The sequence below is a fragment of the Orcinus orca genome, chromosome 14 (genome assembly GCF_937001465.1).
Source record: "Orcinus orca chromosome 14, mOrcOrc1.1, whole genome shotgun sequence".
NCBI classification, from domain to species: domain Eukaryota; kingdom Metazoa; phylum Chordata; class Mammalia; order Artiodactyla; family Delphinidae; genus Orcinus; species Orcinus orca.
Window position 1 is genome coordinate 19,844,186 of NC_064572.1, and position 17,472 is coordinate 19,861,657.

General features: G+C 40.7%; 1 protein-coding gene across 2 annotated transcripts in view; it reads right to left on the minus strand.

Moving 5' to 3' along the window:
- The window catches only part of ANK3 (ankyrin 3), a 688,018-nt gene that overhangs the window by 603,196 nt on the left and 67,350 nt on the right, over positions 1 to 17,472 (minus strand). The window lies entirely within an intron of this gene.

Genomic DNA, 17,472 nt, shown 5'->3' on the forward strand with positions numbered 1-17,472 from the left:
TAACAGAGGCAGAAGAACGGATAAGTGACCTGAAAGATACAATACAGGAAATAACTACTGCAGAGCAGAATAAAGAAAAAAGAAAAGTATTGAGGACAGCCTCAGAGACCTCCGGGACAACAATAAACACACCAACATTAGAATTATAGGGGTCCCTCGAGAGGAACCAAGATGGCGGACTAGAAGGATGTGCTCTCACTCCCTCTTGCGAGAACACCAGAATCACAACTACCTGCTGGACAATCATCGACAGGAAGACACTGGAACTCACCAAAAAAGATACCCCACATCCAAAGACAAAGGAGAAGCCACAGTGAGACGGTAGGAGGGGCACAATCACAGTAAAATCAAATCCCATAACTGCTGGGTGGGTGACTCACAGACTGGAGAAGACTTATACCACAGAAGTCCACCCACTGGAGTGAAGGTTCTGAGCCCCACGTCAGGCTTCCCAACCTGGGGGTCCAGCAACAGGAGAAGGAATTCCTAGAGTATCAGACTTTAAAGGCTACTTGGATTTGATTGCAGGACTTCGACAAAAGTGGGAGAAACAGAGACTCCACTCTTGGATGGCACACACAAAGTAGTGTGTGCATCGGGACCCAGGGGAAGCAGCAGTGACCCCCGGGGAGACTGAACCAGAGCTACCTGCTAGTGTTGGAGGGTCTCCTGCAGAGGCGGGGGGGTGAGGGGGGGTTGTGGCTCACTGTGGGGACAAGGACACTGCAGAAGTTCTGGGAAGTACTCCTTGGCGTGAGCCCTCCCAGAGTCTGTCATTAGCCCCACCAAAGAGCCCAGGTAGGCTCCAGTGTTGGGTTACCTCAGGCCAAACAACCAACAGGGAGGGAACCCAGCCCCTCCCATCAACAGTCAAATGGATTAAAGATTTACTGACCTCTTCCCACCAGAGCAACAGTAAGCTCTACCCACCAACACTCCCTCCCATCAAGCCTCTTAGACAGCCTCATCCACCAGAGGCAGAGAGCAGAAGCAAGAAGAACTACAGTCCTGCAGCCTGTGGAACAAAAACCACATTCAAAGAAAGATAGACAAGATGAAAAGGCAGAGAGCTATGTACCAGATGAAGGAACAAGATAAAACCCCAGAAAAACAACTTAATGAAGTTGAGATAGGCAACCTTCCAGAAAAAGAATTCCGAATAATGACAGTGAAGATGATCCAGGACCTCGGAAAAAGAATAGAGGCAAAGATTGAGAAGATGCAACAAACATTTAACAAAGACCTAAAAGAATTAAAGAACAAACAAACAGAGATGAACAATACAATAACCGAAATGAAAACTACATTGGAAGGAATCAATAGCAGAATAACTGAGGCAGAAGAACGGATAAGTGACCTGGAAGACACAATGGTGGAATTCACTGTTGAGGAACAGAATAAAGAAAAAAGAATGAAAAGAAATGAAGACAGCTGAAGAGACCTCTGGGACAACGTTAAACGGAACAACATTTGCATTATAGGGGTCCCAGAAGGAGAGGAGAGAGAGAAAGGACCCGAGAAAATATTTGAAGAGATTATAGTCGAAAACTTCCCTAACGTGGGAAAGGAAATAGCCACCCAAGTCCAGGAAGCACAGTGAGTCACATACAGGATAAACCCAAGGAGAAACATGCCAAGACACATAGTAATCAAATTGGCAAAAATTAAAGACAAAGAAAAATTATTGAAAGCAGCAAGGGAAAAAACAAAAAAATAACATACAAGGGAACTCCCATAAGGTTAACAGCTGATTTCTCAGCAGAAACTCTACAAGCCAGAAGGGAGTGGCATGATAAAGAGATGGAAAGGAAGAACCTACAACCAGGATTACTCTACCCGGCAAGTATCTCATTCAGATTCAATGGAGAAATCAAAAGCATTACAGACAAGCAAAGGCTAAGAGAATTCAGCAGCACCAAACCAGCTCTACAACAAATGCTAAAGGAACTTCTCTAAGAGGGAAACACAAGAGAAGAAAAGGATCTACAAAATCAAACCCAAAACAATTAAGAAAATGGTCACAGGAACATACATATCAATAATTCCCTTAAACGTGAATGGATTAAATGCTCCAACCAAAAGACACAGGCTCGCTGAATGGATACAAAAACAAGATCCATATATACGCTGTCTACCAGAGACCCACTTCAGACCTAGGGACACATACAGACTGAAAGTGAGGGGATGGAAAAAGATATTCCATGCAAATGGAAATCAAAAGAAAGCTGCAGTAGCTATACTCATATCAGATAAAATAGACTTTGAAATAAAGAATGTTACCAGAGACAAGGAAGGACACTACATAATGAACAGGGGATCAATCCAAGAAGAAGATATAACAATTATAAATATATATGCGCCAAAAACAGGAGCACCACAATACATAAAGCAACTGCTAACAGCTATAAAACAGGAAATCGACGGTAACACAGTAATAGTGGGGGTCTTTAACACCTCACTTAAACAAATGGACAGATCATCCAAAATGAAAATAAATAAGGAAACAGAAGCTTTAAATGACACAATAGACCAGATAGATTTAATTGACATTTATAGGACATTCCATCCAAAAACAGCAGACTACACTTTCTTCTGCAGTGCGTATGGAACATTCTCCAGGATAGATCACATCTTGGGTCAGAAATCAAGCCTCAGTAAATTTAAGAAAATTGAAATCATATCAAGCAGTTTTTCTGACCACAACGTTATGAGATTAGAAATGAATTAGAAGGAAAAAAACATAAAAAACACAAACACATGGAGACTAAACAATACATTACTAAATAAACAAAAGATCACTGAAGAAATGAAAGAGGAAATCAAAAAACACCTAGAGACAAATGACAATGGAAACACGACGATCCAAAACCTAATGGATGCAGCAAAAGCAGTTCTAAGAGGGAAGTTTATAGCTATACAAGCCTACCTCAAGAAACAAGAAAAATCTCAAATAAACAATCTAACCTTACACCTAAAGGAACTAGAGAAAGAAGAACAAACAAAACCCAAACTTAGCAGAAGGAAAGAAAGCATAAAGGTCAGAGCAGAAATAAATGAAATAGAAACAAAGAAAACAATAGCAAAGATCAATAAAACTAAAAGCTGGTTCTTTGAGAAGATAAAGAAAATGGATAAACCATTAGCCAGACTCATCAAGAAAAAGAGAGAGAAGACTCAAATCAATAAAGTTAGAAATAAAAAAGAAGTTACAACAGACACCGCAGAAATACAAAGCATCCTAACAGATTACTACAGGCAACTCTATGCCGATAAAATGGACAACCTGGAAGCAATGGACAAATTCTTAGAAAGGTATAACCTTCCAAGACTGAACCAGGAAGAAACAGAAAATATGAACAGACCAATCACAAGTAATGTAATTGAAACAGTGATTGAAAATCTTCAAACAAAAGTCCAGGACCAGATGGCTTCACAGGTGAATTCTATCAAACATTTAGAAAAGAGTTAACACCCATCCTTCTCAAACTCTTCCAAAAAATTGCAGAGGAAGGACACTCCCAAACTCATTCTATGAGGCCACCATCACCCTGATACCAAAACCAGACAAAAATACTACAAAAAAAGAAAATTACAATATCACTGATGAATATAGATGCAGAAATACTCAATAAAATACTAGCAAACAGAATCCAACAACACATTAAAAGGATCATCCACCATGATCAAGTGGGATTTATCCCAGGGATGCAAGGATTCTTCAATATATGCAAATCAATCAAGGTGATACACCATGTTAACAAATTGAAGAATAAAAACCATATGATCATCTCAAGAGATGCAGAAAAAGCTTTTGACAAAATTCAACACCCATTTATGATAAAAACTCTCCAGAAAGTGGGCATAGAGGGAACCTACCTCAACATAATAAAGGTCATATATGACAAACCCACAGCAAACATCATTCTCAATGGTGAAAAACTGAAAGCATTTCCTCTGAGATCAGGAACAAGACAAGGATGTCCACTCTCACCACTCTTATTCAACATAGTTTTGAAAGTCCTAGCCATGGAAATCATTGAAGAAAAAGAAACAAAAGGAATACAAATTGGAAAAGAAGAAGTAAAATTGTCACTGTTTGCAGATGACATGATACTATACAGAGAGAATCCTAAAGATGCCACCAAAAAACCACTAGAGCTAATCAATGAATTTGGTAAAGTTGCAGGATACAAAATTAATGCACAGAAATCTCTTGCATTCCTATACACTAATGATGAAAAATCTGAAAGAGAAATTAAGGAAACGGTCCCATTTACCATTGCAACAAAAAGAATAAAATACCTAGGAATAAACCTACCTAGGGAGACCAAAGACCTGTATGCAGAAAACTATAAGATGATGAAAGAAATTAAAGATGATACCAACAGATGGAGAGATATACCATGTTCTTGGATTGGAAGAATCAATATTGTGAAAATGACTATTCTACCCAAAGCAATCTACAGAGTCAATGCAATTCCTATCAAATTACCAATGGCATTTTTTACGGAACTAGAACAAATCATCTCAAAATTTGTATGGAGACAAAAAAGACCCTGAATAGCCAAAGCAGTCTTGAGGGAAAAAAATGGAGCTGGAGGAATCAGGCTCCCTGACTTCAGACTATACTACAAAGCTACAGTAATCAAGACAATATGGTACTGGCACAAAAACAGAAACATAGATCAACAGAACAAGATAGAAAGCCCAGAGATAAACCCATGCACCTATGGTCAACTAATCTATGACAAAGGAGGCAAGGATATACAATGGAGAAAAGACAGTCTCTTCAATAAGTGGTGCTGGGAAAACTGGACAGCTACATGTAAAAGAATGAAATTAGAACACTCCCTAACACCATACACAAAAATAAACTCAAAATGGATTCGAGACCTAAGTATAAGACCAGACACTGTAAAACTCTTAGAGGAAAACACAGGAAGAACACTCTTTGACATAAATCACAGCAAAATCTGTTTTGATCCACCTCCTAGAGTAATGGAAATAAAAACAAAAATAAGCAAATGGGACCTAATGAATCTTCAAAGCTTTTGCACAGCAAAGGAAACCATAAACAAGACAAAAAGACAACCCTCAAAATGGTAGAAAATATTCTGAAATGAATCAACGGACAAAGGATTAATCTCCAAAATTTATAAACAGCTCAATATCAAAAAAACAAACAACCCAATCCAAAAATGGGCAGAAGACCTAAATAGACACTTCTCCAAAGAAGACATACAGATGACCAAGAAGCACATGAAAACTGCTCAACATCACTAATTATTAGAGAAATGCAAATCAAATCTACAATGAGGTATCACCTCACACCAGTTAGAATGGGCATCATCAGAAAATCTACAAACAACAAATGCTGGAGAGGGTGTGGAGTAAAGGGAACCCTCTTGCACTGTTGGTGGGAATGTAAGTTGATACAGCCACTATGGAGAACAGTATGGAGGTTCCTTAAAAAACTAAAAATAGAATTACCATATGATCCAGCAATCCCACTAATGGGCATATACCCAGAGAAAACCATAATTCAAAAAGACACATGCACCCCAATGTTCACTGCAGCACTATTTACAATACCCAGCTCATGGAAGTAACCTAAATGCCCACCGACAGATGAATGGATAAAGAAGATGTGGTATATTTATAGAATGGAATATTACTCAGCCATAAAAAGGAACGAAATTGGGTCATTTGTTGAGACGTGGATGGATCTAGAGACTGTCATACAGAGTGAAGTAAGTCAGAAAGAGAAAAACAAATATTGTATATTAACGCATATATGTGGAATCTAGAAAAATGGTACAGATGAACCGGTTTGCAGGGCAGAAATTGAGACACAGATGTAGAGAACAAACGTATGGACACCAAGGGGGGAAAGTGGTGGGGTGGGGGTGGGGGTGGTGGGATGAATTGGGAGATTGGGATTGACATGTATACACTGATGTGTATAAAACTGATGACTAATAAGAACCAGCTGTATAAAAAAAAATAAATAACATTAAGTTAAAAATTTTTTTAAATAAATAGATAAAAAAACACCACACACACACACACATACACACACACACACACACACACACACACGAAGACTTCCCTGGTTGTCCAGTGGGTAAGACTCTGTGCTCCCAATGCAGGGGGCCCAGACTGGATCCCTGGTCAGGGAACTAGATCCAGCATGTGTACTGCAACTAAGACCTGGCACAACCAAAATAAAAATAAATCAATAAATATTTTAAAATAATAAATAAATAAACCACACACATACCACACCACACCCTGCCAACCAAGTTGGAAAGTATACTGAGGAGTTCAGGCTTAGTTCTATAGAAAATAGAGAACCACCAAGAAAAGTTTCTGAGCAAGAAAGTGAAATAATCAGAAAGATGACTCTGGTGGCCATGTAAAGGACTATGAAGGGAGAAGTAATAGAGATGGAGGTTGGGCAGAAAAAGGGAAGATGATTTTTTCTGAAAGACTCTCTAAAATGAAACTGTAATTAGTGTCTAGGTTAGTTTTATGTTCAACTGTCAATATAACATAAAAATATATAAGCAAATGTTACTGAAATACTATATGTAAACTTCTAAATCCTTAATAATAAAACAAGAAACAGCTTCTCAGAAAATGAAAGAACAAGAGCCAGAAATAAAACTACTATAATTTCTAGGCATTCCTTTTTCTTTTACCAAGATAATAGTCTTTAGGGAGTCTCTTCAGTTTTTAAAAGGCACCATGTCCAGAGATACAGATTATAAGTTTCTACTCATTAGCCCCTCTAGTTTCTTTCTTTTTCCTTAACCTATAAAAACTTCATTGTTTGCAGCTGTCTATTCTATACCTTTGTTTATAGATACCAGTCAATTCCAGGGAGATTTTACTAACTTTTATCCTTTTTTATCTATTCCCATTGTCTTTTAACTTTGGATTCTGAACTCTCAGCACACTAAGGACCTGCTCACTGTTTGCAACCTTGCAGACTTAGAAGAGCCAAGCAGCCACTTCACAGATGAATGGCAAATAGTCTGTTTCCAGGTATAGCTGCAAGAAGAGGCATCCCCAAAGCAGGTCTATACGAATGATGCTCTGCCACCCGCTGGGAGTCCCTTGGCACCATCGCCTTCCATCTGGCTCAGTCGGGCTACAAAAGCATTATTGCTTTTTCTAAATTCAATTTTTTGAGCTGACTCTAACACCAGTGTGCACTTTTATCCCCCAAAAAAAGCCAGACTGGGATTTGCACTAGCTCCCAGACTTAGCTCTAAACTGCTATACCACACAGGCTGTCAGGAGTACGGACCAAGGGTTAAGATGCTATCTTATATAAATCCAGTGAACCCTTTAGATGAAATCCATTCGAACATATCCTAAAATAATATGAATTATAAACAAATCAGAAAATTTGTGAACACACTCTTTATCTCCTTTTTTTATTGATCTTTTGTATTTTGAGAAAAATGAAGAAAAAAATAAAGGATTAAGAAAACAGGGCTTCCCTGGTGGCGCAGTGGTTGAGAGTCTGCCTGCCGATGCAGGGGACATGGGTTCGTGCCCCGATCCGGGAAGATCCCACATGCTTCAGAGCGGCTGGGCCCGTGAGCCATGGCCACTGAGCCTGCGCGTCCGGAGCTTGTGCTCCGCAGCGGGAGAGGCCACAACGGTGAGAGGCCCGCGTACAGCAAAAAAAAAGAAAACAGGTGACGTGCTTGCCAATTTTAATTGTGCGATTGCCCTGCTATACAAGGGAACACAGAAATGTTTTCAACTGTCCCACTGGTACACTGAGATTTAAAGTTAAATTAGTGTGTGCTTAATTCGTATCTGATTAATATACTTCTTATGCACTAAGCAATAAATGGATAACATGGAGCTCATGGAACACAATGGACCCTTTATCAATCTCTCTGCCATAAAATCCTGGAGAAAACTGAAAAACTAAAAGCTGTATGATCCCTAGAACCAAATCCTAACAATCTAATTTACTGGTAAATACACATACATATATTTACATATACATTCGTTATTACCATCGCTTTTTAAAAAGTACCTAAGTCATTCATTAAGGTAAATATATAAAACATACTGACAGTTTCCTCAAGCAAGTTGTAATCAGAATAAACATCTTTAACAATTAATTCCTTCCTGATTTTTGTATCTGTATGTTTTAAACTAAAACAGAAACGCAAGTTCCAAGAGGATAGGAACCTGTTTTGTTAACTATATTATCCTGAGTCTCTAGAACTGTATCTAGCATATAACTGGTACTCAAAAAATTTAGAGTAAAGTCTACTACTAAATTAGTCTTTAAGATAAACTATTAAAGTATTCCAGGACTTTCCTCCTATGTTTTATTCATTTGGTCACTCGCATATTTGCAGAACACATTGTAGGACCTCGTGAGATATACAAATAAGCCTTACGTAAGGTCCTTGAAAAGTCCTGAAGAACAATCTATTTGGGGAAACAAGTCAAGTTAAATAATACAAGAGGCCATGGTAATTCCAAGCCTTCCTGTCCCCCTGCTCCTTCCAGAAACTCCTCCCACCACGTTACCCCCCAATAAATGGCCAATCCACGTAAAAATAGTGTTTGCCATGCAAACAGCCCACATTCCTCCCCTGTGCCCCAGCAGACTGCAGCCACTAAGCCCTTCCTGATATGTATTCTTGGTCACTAGGAAGTTTAAATTTCTGATTCAAGAAGCTATTACAAGCATCATATATGGAAAGGCCACTGGCTACTTATTTTCCTAGAATGGTCATAGAGACAAAGCAGAGACAGAGTCCACTGAAATGGTTCCAGGGTTAAAACTACAGGCCCCTCAGTCCCTTGTCTCTTGCTTCAACCCAAGCAGCTCTACCTCTGCCTATGTTTCAGGGCTCAGCTGAAAGCAAATAATACAAAGCTACCAAATGATGACTTTCTTACACCTATCCAGGAGCATTACGGGAAAGCAGAGGTGGTGACAGTGACCCAGGGCTGGAGCAAAGCCCTGGGGTCTTAACCCCGAGTCTCCTGATGCTGGAATGTCACCTAGGGTACCAACACCCTCAGTTTCCTTATTCCCAGAACAGGTCTGGTAACATCAGCATCTCTTCCTACTTCAGGACAGTGTTAAAATGTTCAAATGAGGCCTATATGTAAAACACTTTGAAATCATAAAAACACCACTTAATGTAAATTATTTTAATTCTCTCATCTTAAGTAGGTGGCATATTAACCCATTTCTCCAAATTAATACATAAAAATTACTTGTGTATCGGGCTTCTGAATTTACAAAAAGTCTTTGCAAATAATATCTTATTTATCCTTGCAACAGTAAGCAGTGAGGTAGTTAAAACAGGGCAGATGGTACTATTTAAAATCAGGAAATGAAGAAAGACAAAGGGGCTATTAACTCAAAACCACCTTTTACTGTAGTGCTTTTCCCGCATTGTGCTCTGCTGGCTCCCGAGGCCAAACAAACAGCCATGCTGGGAACATAAATGCGATCTAACACTGAGCCACCCACGCAGCTTCCCACGGGCGCCGTCAGGGAGAAGGCTGAACAGAACACATGAGGCTGCACAAACCCTGACGCTAACTCAGCCTAAAACCCAACCCAGCACTTCCAAGAATTTCAAAGCTCGGTATCGGGGATTCATAAACGAGAAGAGTTTAGGGTCACATTTCTTGTACTAATACTGGCAAGTTAGGACAAAGTAAAAAAAGAGGTTTTATCATGGCATGATTTTATAATTTGCCTGAAATGACCATCGTCATCACATTCTGTGAAACAAGGAGCCAAAAACTGAGAAGCGATGACCTTATCTTAAATCTAAGATGCAATCCAAGATATCTAGATAAAGGTAAGTATGTGCCTACGCATATAGCAGAGAACATTCAAGAAAGAAACATTTAATTAAATAAGTTGAGAATCGGTCACCTTGATACACCAGATGGTCCTGGTGCAAGCTTGTTTCATGCAAAGTTAGCCATTTAAAGTCTCAAAGCACAGAGAGAAATCAGAATAAATTAGCTTAAAAGAAACCACTGCAGGCCAAAATGGTTAGCACAGCGCTCATGAATTCAGACGACCCAAAATCTAAAAAATCGCTGACTCCAGGATCCATTTAAAAGCATAAAACTCAAAATTCTAATAATGACCTTTGTTGAATAAAGTACCTATAAAATATTTCCAAAAGGCATTATATGATAATGCTCAATTTAATCACAAAGTAATAATGCATTTTGAAATCAAGTTGAAATATTTTTAAGTCCACAGATGCCAAATGTTGATTAACAGAATGTAAGAAGAGTAAAATAGGAGGAATTTAAACTATTTTTATATCTAATATACAATTCACTTAAAAAAGAGTAAACCTTAAGACAACCACAGAATCAATGATAAATGTTACGGGAACGTGTTATAAAACAGGAACACAGAAGGTGTTCCTATCCAGAAGGGAAGAGGAAGAATGTGGATTCGAATGACTCAGCAGCTCTCCCAGACCAATCACGTGCTCAGGTTTTCTATACGCAAAGGTACCTAAGGGCACCAAGTTTCTGTCTCCTCATCAATGAAATGAGAAGAAATCTTCTCTGAGGACTGTTAGAGGCTATAAGACACTGTAAGAACTTATGTTTCAAGTTTATTAGTATTTAAAGAAATGTAAAGAGGTAGTACTGTTTTCTCTTTTTTAACTACTGGAGACAGCACGCAACAACAAAAACACCAAAATGCAATTCTATTCAAAAAGCATCTTGTGAGAACCTAAAACACGCTCATCATCCTGTCTGATAAACACTGAACAAAATAAGAGGTGTGCACCTCACAGTCATTAGGATGGCTACGATCAAAACAACCCAGAGGGCTTCCCTGGTGGCGCAGTGGTTGAGAGTCCGCCTGCCGATGCAGGGGTCACGGGTTCGTGCTCTGGTCCGGGAAGATCCCACATGCCGCGGAGCGGCTGGGCCCGTGAGCCATGGCCGCTGAGCCTGCGCGTCCGGAGCCTATGCTCCACAACGGGAGAGGTCGCAATAGTGAGAGGCCCGCAAAAAAATAAAAAAACAACCCAGAAAGTGACAAGTGTCCTCGAGGATGCAGAGGAGCTGGAACCCTCGAGCACTGCTGGTAAGAACGTAAAATGCCACAGGTGCAAACACTACAGCAGTGCCTCAAAAAAAGGAAACCCGGGAGTACCATATGACCCACCAATTTCCCTTCTGGGTGTACACACAAAAGAATTAAAAGTAGGGCCTCAAAGAGATATTTGTACACCCATGTTCATAGCATTACTCACAAGAGCCGAAAGGTAGAAACACCTAGAGCAGTCAAATTCATACAGAGAGAAAATAAAACGGTGTTTGCCAGGGGCTGTATAGAGGGGGGAATGAGGAGCTAATGTTGAATAGGTATGGAGATTCAGTTTTGCAATATGAAAATGTTCTGGAGGTAGATGGTGCTAGTAGTGGCCCATTAATGTCAATGGACTTAATGCCTCTGAACTGTACACTTAAAGGAGTTAAGATGCAAATTTCAAGTTATGTACATTTCATCACAACAAAAAAATATACACCAGTGGGTCACTTATTATAAACTTAGAAAACCTAAGAGAGAGGAAAGAAGAAGTGTGTATGCATTACCTATTCAAAAGTTATTTTGTAAAAAATGTAGAATGTCTTCGGGTTGATCCCTATAAGTCTGTCACTCTCATTCCCTGCATTCTAACCGGATTTCTTGAGGAGTGAAAATAGTGGGTGCTTAAAACTGTACATAGCCCACAGCCAATCTCATCTAAGGCTATAAGTAATTCAAGAAACTTTTTAAATTAATAGCTCAGGCAATGTGCAATGACTATAGTGCTTAGAGACATAATTCTAGAGTTACTAGGAATTTAGGGTTGATATATAAAATACGGGACACCTTGTTAAACTTAAATCTCAGACAAGAATAAATAAATTTTTAACCTAAGTATGTTCCAAATATTACATGGATATACTTCTATTAAAAAGAAAAACAAAACCTATTCATCATTTATCTGATTTCAAATTTAACTAGGCACCCTCTATTTTTATTTGCTAAAGCTGGCAAACCTACCCCAATTTCTTAATTTTATTCCTGGATAAAAATTTTAATGAGGAAAAGGTCAAAAGGAAATTGAATCATCTATGTTGCACAGGAAAGTGATGCATGTGCTCTTAACACGAGTTATACTCAGCAAATCAAAGGCGGCAAAGTGATGACACAACAACACTTCTCATACTAAAGTCATGGAAATGTACAAGTGCTGTGTTATTTTAACCAGAAAACAAGTTGACTTATGCATATTTTTTAAGAACTCATGTTCTTCACTTATGCTGTTAGCTATGGATTTGATTTCTGGGTGTAAAATCAAAGTTCACTTTTAAAAATTTTTTAATTTCCACATCGACAGATGATTGGATAAAGAAGATGTGGTATATATACATATAATGGAATATTATATATAAATCAAAAAGAATGAAATAATGCCATGTGCAGCAACATGGATGGACGTAGAGATTATCATACTAAGCGAAGTAAGTCAGACAAATACCATTAGATATCACTTATATGTGAAATCTAAAATATGATACAAATCAACATATCTACAAAACAACAACAAACTCACAGACATAGAGAACAGACTTGTGGTTGCAAAAGGAAAGCAGGGGTAGGAGAGGGAAGGAATAGGAGTTTGGGATTAGCAGAGGCAAACTAATATATATAGGATGGATAAACAACAGGGTCACACTGTATATAGCACAGGGAACTTTATTCAGTATCCTGTGATAAACCATAATGGAAAAGAATATGAACAATAATACATATATATACATATATATGCATAACTGAGAAGAAATTAACACAACATTGTGAATCAACTATACTTAAATAAAATAAAAAATTTTAAATTTCCATTTGCCAATTTATATTTTCTTTGGCAAATTACTGACATCTTTAGAGAGCTAATTTCCTTGCCTGTACACTTTAAAAATGCTGTGAGGTAATTTATCCCCTCCCCTCCTTCCTGCCAAAGACGCAGCAGCAGCTACAGCTTCCTTTGTTACATGTCCTTACACAGGTGGAGAGGGATTCAGACCCAGTCACACCCATGGAAACAGGACAGGCTTGTGGTTATCATCCATCACAGATGAGGGGTGGGAGGAGAACCAGATGTTAGAGATAGAAAGGGATCCCCCTTTCCTCCTAAAAGAATGTAGAAAGTTCCCCTCCTCATAGTCAAACAAGAATGTTCTCAACTTCAAATAAAAGCAAAAATGTGTTACAGATCTTGTTGAGTTAAATAAAACATTAACATGTTCAAAGCAATTTCTGCAGAACAGAACAATTCTTACCATTTTTGAGTATTAAAAAAGGAAACCAAACCAATGAAATGAAAAAAAATTTTTCATAAAAATTAAATGTCTCGGAGCTTCCTGGTGGCGCAGTGGTTAAGAATCCACCTGCCAATGCAGGGGACACGGGTTCGAGCCCTGGTCTGGGAAGATCCCACATGCCGTGAAGCAACTAAGCCCATGTGCCACAACTACTGAGGCTTCATGCCACAACTACTGAAGCCCATGCACCTAGAGCCCATGCTCCGCAACAAGAGAAGCCACCGCAATGAAAAGCCCATGCACTGCAAAGAAGTGTAGCCCCCGCTTGCCGCAAGTAGAGAAAGCCTGCGCGCAGCAACGATGACCCAGTGCAGACAAAGTTAACTACACTAAAAAAAAAAAAAAGTTAAATATCTCATCTCTAAAGACACATCAAAGTCTTAGATATAGGATTGTGGGCCATCTTCTGGAAACATCTTTAATATATATTTTCATTTTTCTCTTTTCCTTGTAACCTGACACATCTTACTCAAGCTGTCTCTGTTTCTACCACTCCGATTCATATTCCCACCACGACTGCCTCTCTTTCCTTTCTACTGAGCACAGGCGCACACTGGGGACGTCTCCAGGGCCTCAGAGAGTGGGTTTGGAGCCTGTATTGCCATGCAACATAGTCAACCCTGTTCTCAGCAAGTGATATTAATTTCGCCCATTCTGGAGTGACCCTGAGTCTCTCCCCTTTCCGGTTAAGACAGTGCTTCTCAATGTTCAGCTCGCAACAGCGCCACCTGGAGAGTTTGTTAAACCACAGCCTGCTAGGAAGCACCCCGCTACCACCACACACTCTGGGTTAGAGTGAAAAAATTACACATGTAGCAAATTCCCAGGTGGCTCTGATGCTGTTGGTCTGGGGATTACACTTTGAAGACCACGGCATATGAGCAATCCTGTTCCTTGGTCTGTTCCAGTCAACACTATTTCACTTCCTAAGAAGGGGGAGAAGGAAGAAGCTCAGGGAACATAAGTGCTCTCGCTCTCCTCCAGTGCAGGACGTATCCAGAGGAGCCAGAAGTAACTCACCAGATTAGGGGATGTAAAGTCTGACCTCCCTTCTCACCCAGTTACTCGCGACGCAATTTAGATTCTGAGTAGAGAAGGTACCCCTGAAATGTAAGAACGACTTAGGAAGTAACTATTCATAGGTCTGGGGACCACTGCAGTGTGGCACTGATTATAGTACTTAAGGGATACAGCCACCCACAGAGGCCGACCAACTCACAGATATAAATAAGTACCAGCTTTACAACATAAAGATCTGCTGGACCATTTTCACGTCACTGGCATCACAGGGTGGGCTCTTCTTGCTGCCAGGTGCCAGGAACTTCTCAATCATAGCGATGTTTTTCACTCCTGCTGGACAGGAGAAATGTGGAAAGGACACTGGGGAACTTCTCTTATCACTGCAAGAAAACAGTTTCAAGCAAGTGCACATCAGCCAGGCTCAGCTCGCTGTCATCAAGAAATCTTTGTCCAAGACTCTTTTTAAAAAAAAAAAAAAAAAACTCTTCAGACACAAGAAATGAAGTGGCTGTAGCTCTGAGGGCCAGCAGCTTTTCGCCTATGATCTCCTGGTCTTGAGACGGGGTCTAAATGATCAGGCTTGTGGTGTCGCCACAAACATGTCCGGCAGGATTTTCTCCTTTCAGGCCCTGGTTGAATGGATGGTACTTGTGAGCTACAAGCAGAAAAGGGCACTTCACTGGAACAGCTTCCTCACAACCATATCCACCCCCGCCAATGGTGAGCAAAGAAGGTGAAAACCGTTCTTTTGTTCCAAGAGCTATTCCTTGGCTGCTTTCTGGCAGGCTCCATCCTGCCCCTCCCAATGACCTACTGAGGGTTCTTATTTTCCTGTGGTGATGAACTCTCCATTTTTCAGAGACTTATACTCCATATACAGCATTTGGGTGCTGTTGGGTCCCCACTCACACTTGAACCCATTTCCACTGGGCTTCCATCCTCACCACTGCACTGAAACCTTCTCGTCAAGGGCACCAATGACCTCCAAGTTGCCAGGTCTGATGGATCCTTTTCCGGCCGTATCTAACTCAGCCTCTAAGCAGCCTTGGACAACTGAACCGCTCCATCTTGAAGCCCTGCCTTTCCAAGTTTCCATGACAATAGAGCCCCCAGTTTTCCTTGGCCACTCCTTCTCACTCCCTCAGCTCCTTCCCTATCCAACCTCTAAATGTCAGCATCCCTTGGAGGTGGGTCGTGGCCCCGCTCCCTTGCCTTCCCTCTCTCTACTCTCTCTCTGGGTGATTTTAAACATCTCTATGGCTACAAACACAATGCACAGACTCTGACCTCCTTTCTGAATTCCTGAAATATTATCGTCAACTGCTTACTCAACACCTTCCATAGATATCTCAACCCTAACAAACTCAACACCACCCTCCTAATTTTCCCTCCAAGTTCGCTCCCTGGCTGGTTTTCCTTATTTCCATAAATGGCGTCACCATCCTCAGAGCTGCTCAAACAGGAAACCTAGATTGATTCCTCCCCCTCTCTCACACCTTCCTTGTTATCAAGACCCGTAGATTTGAGCTCCGACACACAGCCGAGGAGATCCACCCACTCCTGTCACCACTGCCACTCACTTAGTCCGGGTCCACTCTTTCACTTCTGAACTACGCCAGCAGGCTCCTCACTGGACACCCTGCTTTCACTCTTTCCCTCGCATAAGCTATTTTCCACCAGGAGCTACAGTTATCTTTTATAAAGCATCATGTTGCTTCAGTGGCTTTCCATTGATGGTGTGAGCTGCTGACTGTCTGCTCCAACATCCACTTTCCCCTTCCCCTAAGTAATAGGGAAATGATATTTAGTTGGGTGATCTTCCCCCAAAATAAAAGTTTACATTCTCTCTTACAACTGAGGAAGGTCATGTGAATACATTCTGGCCAATTGGCTCTAAGTGAGAGTGTTGTGTGGGATTTCTAGGGATGCTATTTCAGGAAACTGGTTGGGATGAGGTCCCCGTTTTGCCCTTTTGACTATCTTTCTTTTGCTCTATAGCAAGGAACAAGGATGTAATGCCTGGAGCTGCAGCAGCTATATTAGGCCATAATGCAACCTCCAGGATGGAAGCCATGCAATAGAAGAGTGAGGCCAAAAATAGTTGAATAAATAAATGAATCAGGAGGAGCCTGGGTCTCAGATTACCCTGGATTTTCTATCATAAGACTCCTTTCATAAGAGACAGAAAGGATAAACTTTTATCTTGTATAAACCACTCTTTCAGGAGGAGGGGTTCAGTTACATGCAGCTAAACCTAAATGGGAACACACCATGGCATGTGTACTAAAATCCAACTGCTTATGATCGACCAGGCCCTGCATGATCAGGCTCCAGCCTGCCCCTCCCTCCTCTTTTCTACTATATTTCTCTCAGTCACACTGGCCTCTCTCAATTCCTACAAGAGGCCAAATGCCTTCCTTCCTTGGGGCCTTTGCACAGGCTCTTCCCTTTCCTCTCCCAGTACTTCTCGCGACTAGCTCTTACCCACCTGGTTTCAGCTTCAAGGTCACTTCCTCTCAGAGGTCTTCCCTGGCATCCCCCTCTAAGCGCGTCATCCTGGTTACACTCTAACACAGTACCATTCGCCTTTGTCGCAGCACTTTTTGCCTTAACAGATATTCTTTTTTGTCATTGAACTTAAAGAGGTACCTGGGTACATGCTCCCCTGGGTGGGCTGTAAGTTGCAAGGCCAGCAATGTGTATCGTTGTGCCTCTTGCTCACCAATATAACCCAGTATCCAGTTCCAGCCAAGGATACAGTGAAAATGAAGGAATGTGCCTTGTGAGGTCAAATCATAAAAGACACTGTAGTTGCCATCTTCACTCTCTCTTGAATCACTCACTGTGGGGGAAGCCGGCTGCCATATTGTGAGGACACTCAAGCAGCCCAGTGGAGAGGTCCACATTGTGGGATGCTCGAGCACCTATAAAGTCAGTGTGGTGAGGAAGGGCAGCCTTCTGCCAATGACCTGCACTAACTTGTCAGGCACGTCAGTGAACTATCGCCAGTCAAGTCTGCAGAAAACTGCAATCCCAGCT